The sequence below is a fragment of the Drosophila grimshawi genome, unplaced genomic scaffold, assembly GCF_018153295.1.
Source record: "Drosophila grimshawi isolate 15287-2541.00 unplaced genomic scaffold, ASM1815329v1 contig_848, whole genome shotgun sequence".
Classification (NCBI taxonomy): Eukaryota; Metazoa; Arthropoda; class Insecta; order Diptera; family Drosophilidae; genus Drosophila; species Drosophila grimshawi.
In genome coordinates this window covers 10,509,470-10,516,825 of record NW_025063692.1, presented here as the reverse complement: position 1 = coordinate 10,516,825, position 7,356 = coordinate 10,509,470, and positions in this window count along the sequence as shown.

Here is a 7,356-nt window from a genome sequence, read left to right as displayed (position 1 = left end):
TATCTAATGCTCGGCTTGCCAAAGATTGCCGTGCTTTCTTGCTATTGTTTGACTATAAATTTTTCATTTTTCAGCTGACTGAACTTATGCGTAAAATGCGAGCAAATTCTGTTTCCTCTTCCATTATTTATCCAGCAAATTAAATTTGCAAATGCCAAACAGTTTTTAATCCAAATGAATTTGGAAAAATATAAAGCAAGTGCACTTGCACCAACTCCAGATCGAACCTAGAATATTGACGTTCTTTACCTCCGCCTTGCTTTTAAGTTATTGTTCTTGGCCAAGCAACTCTGGCAAATCATATTAGATGAGATACTGGCCAAATATTGTATTATTATTCTCAAATTTGAACCTGACAAAAACAGCTTCTTAAAAATATGCTTTTGTTATTATTATTCTTCATTTAAAGTCGGTCCCTTTAATACATTAATAATTAATAATAATACATTAAAAAGCATTATTTGTAAAATGCGTGGAGTTTTGGGAATTGAATGCTTAATAATTATGTGTGGATTCTGATAATAATAACATGTGAATAAGAATGTGAAAATTACAGGTTGTATTGAAACTGACTAATACTTATTTTTGGCGTCCCAAAGGTGTATTTACTAAAAGATTAGCTTGTTTCTCAGTTTCAGTTTGCTTTTCTACCCAGCAACCAGAACATCATTTTGAACTTGAAATTTAGCTGGTTTCTCTTAGCAAGAATGTGAGGCCCACAGGTAAGTCTCCATCAAGACTTAGAGAGTTGTCGAGTCTGACTGGGGAACAGTTACCTCTTCGGGCAGTTTCCTCGTCGCCAACAACATCTAATTGCTTTCGTACCACATGTGAGGCTTCATTAGGAGTGCTTGTTGCAACATTGAGGGATGCTTGGTCTCCCAGCGGCATATAAGTTGTGACTTGTGTGTACACAGCGGGCTGTAGGATACTGTCTTGAGCAGCTTTTAATATGAGTTATGATCTCTGTACGGCTGTACATGTTGTTAAATTTAACATCTTCAATTAAATTCCCATTTTTATTTCAGGGTTGACGTCACCGTCTTCGATTCTGTGTGCTTTGTGCGCCAGTGTTGGGTAATTCGCGTTTAATTAGTCTAATGATTCTAGCAACCAAGTTCTTGGCAGCTGCCTCGTGCGCTCAACTCATTTGCAACTAATTAAATTTTTGCAACAATTTGTCAGCAAGTTTTCCAGTCGGGTCACAGAAACTTGGCAACTTTTCATTCCAGCTCATTTCGCAACACCAGCAATCGCTTTGGATTCCGTCTCCTACTTCTTTTCCTCCTCATCGTCTGGCGCCTCCTCCAGCATCAAAAGTTGCTCATCTAATTTTATTTCCGCTACTGTAGTTTTTGGCCATTGTGCAGTTGTAGTGCCTTCAGGAAATTAAGCTGCAGACACTATCCGGTAGATTCCCTATTTATCCATACCCTACATCAATAAATATGTTTTGAAAGCGGGGTATTTGGAATTGTGTAAATGCTTGTAACAGACAGAATATCCTGCAAGTCATTTCTATCATTTCATTTATTATTTATTTATTTGTATTTAAGAAAAGAAGAAATCAAAGCTTACCTTGTGGCCAAACCTTAATACTAATATTATAAATAAAATTATTTTCAAGTAACTTGAAAAGTTTCTTTCTCATCAAATCAAACTAAAAATCAAATCAAACAATAAAAACCTCATCAAAATTGGCTGTACATAAAATAGTAAGCACTGGGTATCTGTCAGTCAATCACATTTTACAATTACGTTTCTTATGTCTATTTTTTGTCATGGCTGCAGACGCCGCCGACGGCGCATCTTTTGGCCTTTGATGCTTGCCTCAATTTCCGGTAGGCAGAGCATTTTATAATTATGTGTTTGTGGGGGCAGACTTCATCTAAACAGTCCTTATCTTGTGCTCGCATGTGTCCTTCATTTCTTTTATATGTGCTCATGTCCTCTTGGCATAATTTAGTTCAATTTGACATGTGCACAAAATACGTGTAGTTGAACAACTTCTATAATTGTAGCACATAGAAAACTGTGTGGGAGTCTGGAAAATGTCCCTTCAAAATGTATTTATACCACAGTGTGTATTTGAATAACTTCTTTACGTAAATGCTAATGGACTGTACTCAGTTGACAACAATCTTATTGTCTAGGATGCCAGGAAAAATCATATAAATTCAAAAATTGGGTATTAAGAGGAGTAACTTATAGATGAACAAATGATGGTAACTGAAATGTGTTTAGGGAACAATATAATTAGTAGGATGAGTCAGCTTATTCGGCGAGCCAGCGAGAGTGGAATTCCAACCCTAGTCGACTCATACAAAAATGTTCCCATTCCAGATCAGGCAATTAAATAATGGATACGTAACAATTTCAACAGGCTGGCCAAGTTAAATAAAATTGTTCAACTATGTGCAACCATGGCAACATCCGAAACATAATAAATACAAGCATCTATTGTGATACAAAGCGTCCAATCTCAATCTCAGCCACTCGACGTTGTTAGCCCGGTCTCAATGAGCTCCAGCTCCAACAAAATTAGCAGCACTTGTCCAGCTCATATTGCAATAACAATCTGGGGGGCAGACGGATGGGTCGGGATCGGAAGGGGCAGCTGTTCTTAACCCACACGGACGCCGTTGACTACTGACTACAGTCAGGAAAAAATCTCCTTGAATGTTAGAAATTCAACATACAACAAACATTCGTCCCAAGGGCTCCTCACCGTATTTTATTCAGAAATTAAGTTTCTAAAATTGAAGGTTGTTGTTCTTGAAAAATCAACCATTTCTTAATTTCAAGGCGTATTTTACCAATTCTTATATTAATGAAAATCTATAAATAAGGCGATTTTCTTAGATTTAAGGTGAGTTTTTTTCTGAGTGTACAGAGTGTGGCTTGTCGTGGTTGTCGCAGTTTTATCTCTCTGCTAAGTAAAGGCCACGCCCAATTGCTGCAGCGTGCACATATTATAATATATTATTTTTGTCTGCCACGAGACTGTGTCAGCGGAAGGGGCACATAAGTTGCAGAGATGCGGCTGCGGATACGGCTGCATGTAGATGTAGGTGAGATACTGCAGATTCGAGTGGGCTTACTTGCCACTAGCTTAGACACTCACCTGCTGCAGTGTGGCACACTGCAGGATTAGCTGACTTTGACCAAAGCCACAATTAAAAATAGTGATCAATGAAAAATAGCATGAAAGTGCCGAGCTACTGAATACCCTTCACGCAACTCAAGAATCAAAATAAAATATTATCATTATTTTTCTTACAGTCTCTCAAATCGTTTTATTTCAATTTCATTGAATTTATTCTCTCTTATTCGATAAGATGTACTCTATAAGTTATTTGGCTTTGAAAGTTGATTGATTGGTTTCGGACTAGCTCCTTGCCGAGTTATATGAAGTATGGTTTGGCGATCACATTAAGTGAAATTTACATAAAAGTACGATTTAGAGTATCTCAATATCGAGCTATCTCGATTAGAGCACTTTGACTATATTTTTAAATTTAATTGGCTTTTTTTTTTTTGTTTGAAAGCGTTGTGACCCAGTTTGCGTTTACATTACAGGGTATAGGTAGCGGTGTGACAAAGCTTGCAGCTGCTAGTTCTCCCACAATCTATTAGCACTGTACCTACGCTTACAACCCACTCCCACGCCTCCCCCGCCCACTCCCTCCATCCCACCTTGCTTCCTTGCAGACCAGCAGCTCGACAACTGCGCAAATATGAAAATTTGTGTAACCACTTTGAGTGACAATGCATATTTTGTTTACTCGTACTGCAGACCACAACTACTATAATTAAATTAGAAAACATTAGCAGCTAACTGGACTTTAACAGAATTACAGTATTTCAAAATATTTGCAACAGCAGCATCAGCATGCAAGCTGGGGGCATCGAGGACAATGCGACCAAACTGGACATGGAAAAGAGCATGATGAGGTTCCAACGTGGTTGGCAAGCGTGAAATTAAATGATGACACATACGCACACACATACACGAGCACAATGTGCACCAAAAGTAAAATTCCATACAAAAACTGAACAAACAATAGAGATGCGCCTAGAGGCAGTCGATTTTGTGGCATATAGAACGATGGAGAGCCCATTGTGCTAATGGGGTCAGTTTGATGTTTGATTGTTTGATGGTTGAGGGAGTTGCTGCACAGTCGCAGCAACCGCAATCGCCACATGTGTATGTGACAGGCAGATGTCCTCAGGTTAAGGCCAGCATTAACCCACTTTTGTGACTTTGTCTCCTCTCATACGACTGGCTCTGAAGCGCACTGAAGCATGATGGCAGCTTGTCGACTAGACCGCACTTTGTGCTTAATATATAAATACAAATGTATCGATAGTTATTGGCGTTAAATATTTTACCAATTGACTTCATCGCTGGTCCACAGAGACTTGAATTACACTGAAAAGTGGGTCGCAGACCGAGTAACTTTTAATGAATCACTAATTATTTGATTTATGATAGAGCTGTGGCACGCACTCGTAAATGACTCGGCAAATTGACTGAAATTGTATACATATTTCGAAACGAAAATAGCACAGAGAATCAGACAGACGGAGCAACAAAGAAGGCGTGGCATTCAAGAAAATGTCATTCTTGCCTGTGGCTTGGTCCCGGGTCTTAGTTTTTATGTAGTGACCAAGATGTATTTCATTACCCATTACAAATTACACATACGCCACGTTGCTACGGCAACTAGAAGGACAACGCTGAGAACGATGACAGTAACCATAAAAGTTTTTTGTTGCAAATTGCTTGCAGCATCTAGGCAAGCCTAGAACAATTATTGCCAACTTTGTGTCTACGGGCAGCATAATAGGCGATGTCAACAACTTGGCCATCCTTGACAAATTGATTTTGTTTTGTAAAAATAGCGCATCAAAACATAAATGGCAAATTAATTAAAAGACTTTGGCATTTTAATTCAATATAATTGATTTTTGTCTTGCAAAAAAAATAAGCACTGCCTTTTAAATGTTGCCATGGCATTTTGTTTGATGTGTGCTTAAAGAGAGTTTTCGTCGTTCCAGTGTGAGTGCAACTCATGTTGTATGATGATTCATTGGCGCTTCTCAGTCACAGTCACAGTTAACATCTAACATCGATCTCACAATCCCCATCAATCACAGTTTCAGTTATCTATTTGGATCTTGCCTGCACTCATGCTGGGTGCCAGAGAGTCCACTTCATAAATGTGCACATTATTAACATATCAATTCAGCACAGGGCCACGCCAAGCTACCCCCTTAACATGGACACAAAAACATATTTTCCATACGCGTACCTAATTTATGTTGGCAGGCAACATATTATTAAGGCTAATTATGTTGATTCATAACATTGAAACACCTTTTGACTGTGCACGCCGTGACAAATGTCCTTCCTCCCGCTCCTTAGTCCTCGAACTGGACGTGAGTCCTGGTCCTGGTTGCGTGTGACACACTAGACGCAATATGCTAATGGGCCGCTCACCCCTGTGCCCCATCGTTGTTTATGTCAAGTTGCCAGTCGCCCGGTGAACTGAAATACGAATTTGTGCAGCAATCGAATTTGAAAGGCTTTTATTATTATAATAGATAGATATGTACAAATTGAAGAATTGCTTCCTGTATTTTTCATAGCCAAGCACCGAAAGAATATCCATGTTGCTTTATTTTGACTTATGCCTCATAAATCTTTGCCATACTAATTTTTGTACTTAGGCAGAGAGTGGACCCAAAAATTGAAGGGTCAAAATTTTATGGCGTGTCGCTCACCTTGCAACCGGGAAAAGGTAATGTACATAAAATATCTATGAGAACATCTTAAACATACCTTTTTAGTGATTTTTCTTTTGTTTGTGGAGTAGAGAAAATGTGGGGTAAAGAGTAACCAAATTGTTCAAGTAGGAACACTCTTTTAGAAAAGCCAATTCATGGACAAAATTACAAGTTATGGATATTCCGGACCTGCACAACAAATAATAATAAAATATGAGATATATGAAATAATACCCAGTAAATCAAAAGTTATTCGCAGAATGTTCAAGAATGAACACTATCTTGAAATCTTAAGATTAACCATTTGAAGTAAATATTTGTTATAGGTTCAAAATAACTATATGTGAACACAAATGTTCGATACAAGACGACGACTCGTTTGATTTGGCTTATGTTACAGTATTCTAAACAGGAGTCATTAAAAATTATAGCCCTACATATGTGAGTCAAGGATCAGGCAATTCATGCTCTGAGCACAACATTTGAAAGCAAAACAGGACAATAAATAAGCCGCAGCGGTGCCGGAAGAGCGTCAAACTGCTCACTTTAAGTGGTAAACGCGGTGGATTCTTTTCTGCATATGGCATAATGATATGTTCGCTGAGCCACTGAGCCAGCTGAAAGATAGCCCTCAGAGACGATAACCTGGTAACGGGCATGCGTTGTGCATATATTGAATGCACATGGCGTATGAGCAATATTTACAGTACGCTCCGAGGAGACTTCATGCAAATTGCAATTGATTGCGTTCGGCTGAAGCCCATTCAACGAGCTCTCCTCAATTTAACTTAAGCACGCAAACGTGTTTGGAAATGCACAATTCACCAAGTTACAGCTTATCAAAATAAATCTCTTTGGGTGCTTCAGATTCGCCCACAAATTTGCCAACCAATTCTTTGCTGACACTTGAAGAGAAATGCCCAACTGGAATTCTCATCAAGTGATTGTCGAACACGTCTGAGCGCACAAAAATGCAATTATGATGCTAGTGGTAACTGAATGTGGTTTCACTGTCTCCGGACGGGATTGGCATTTGTCCATGGACCATTTGTACACCGACAACTCGTTCCTTAGCCGACATTAGGCGACATTCCGTGAGCCAGCTATGTTTGCTGAGTTCGAGTGTGGCAAATACAGTTTATATGTTAACTTAATTGTATTCACAATTAAGTATTCTTTTAAATGTGTACTAGATATTTGTATAGTTTATTTTTTAAGCTACTATGATTATATCGAGCACATAAAGAGCTTTGTGCACAAGAGAGCAATTATGAAGCCAGTGGCTACGGCTTGTGGTTTAAAGGACCTTGGATGGGATTGGCATCGGCTCGTCGACCTTAATTCCTGGCAACTCGTTGCCACGCAAACCGCATGCAATCTAATTAGTAAATTCCAGTATTGCAAATACAATTTAAAAGTTAAAGGCTACATTATTTGAAGACAATACAAATATAACATTTCTTTTGAGTGTAGGATATATTTAGAATGAATGGCTTTTTGTAGGGACTTTTAAAATGTTTTATGAATTATGAACCCTTTCAATTATTCTTATATTATATAATTAAG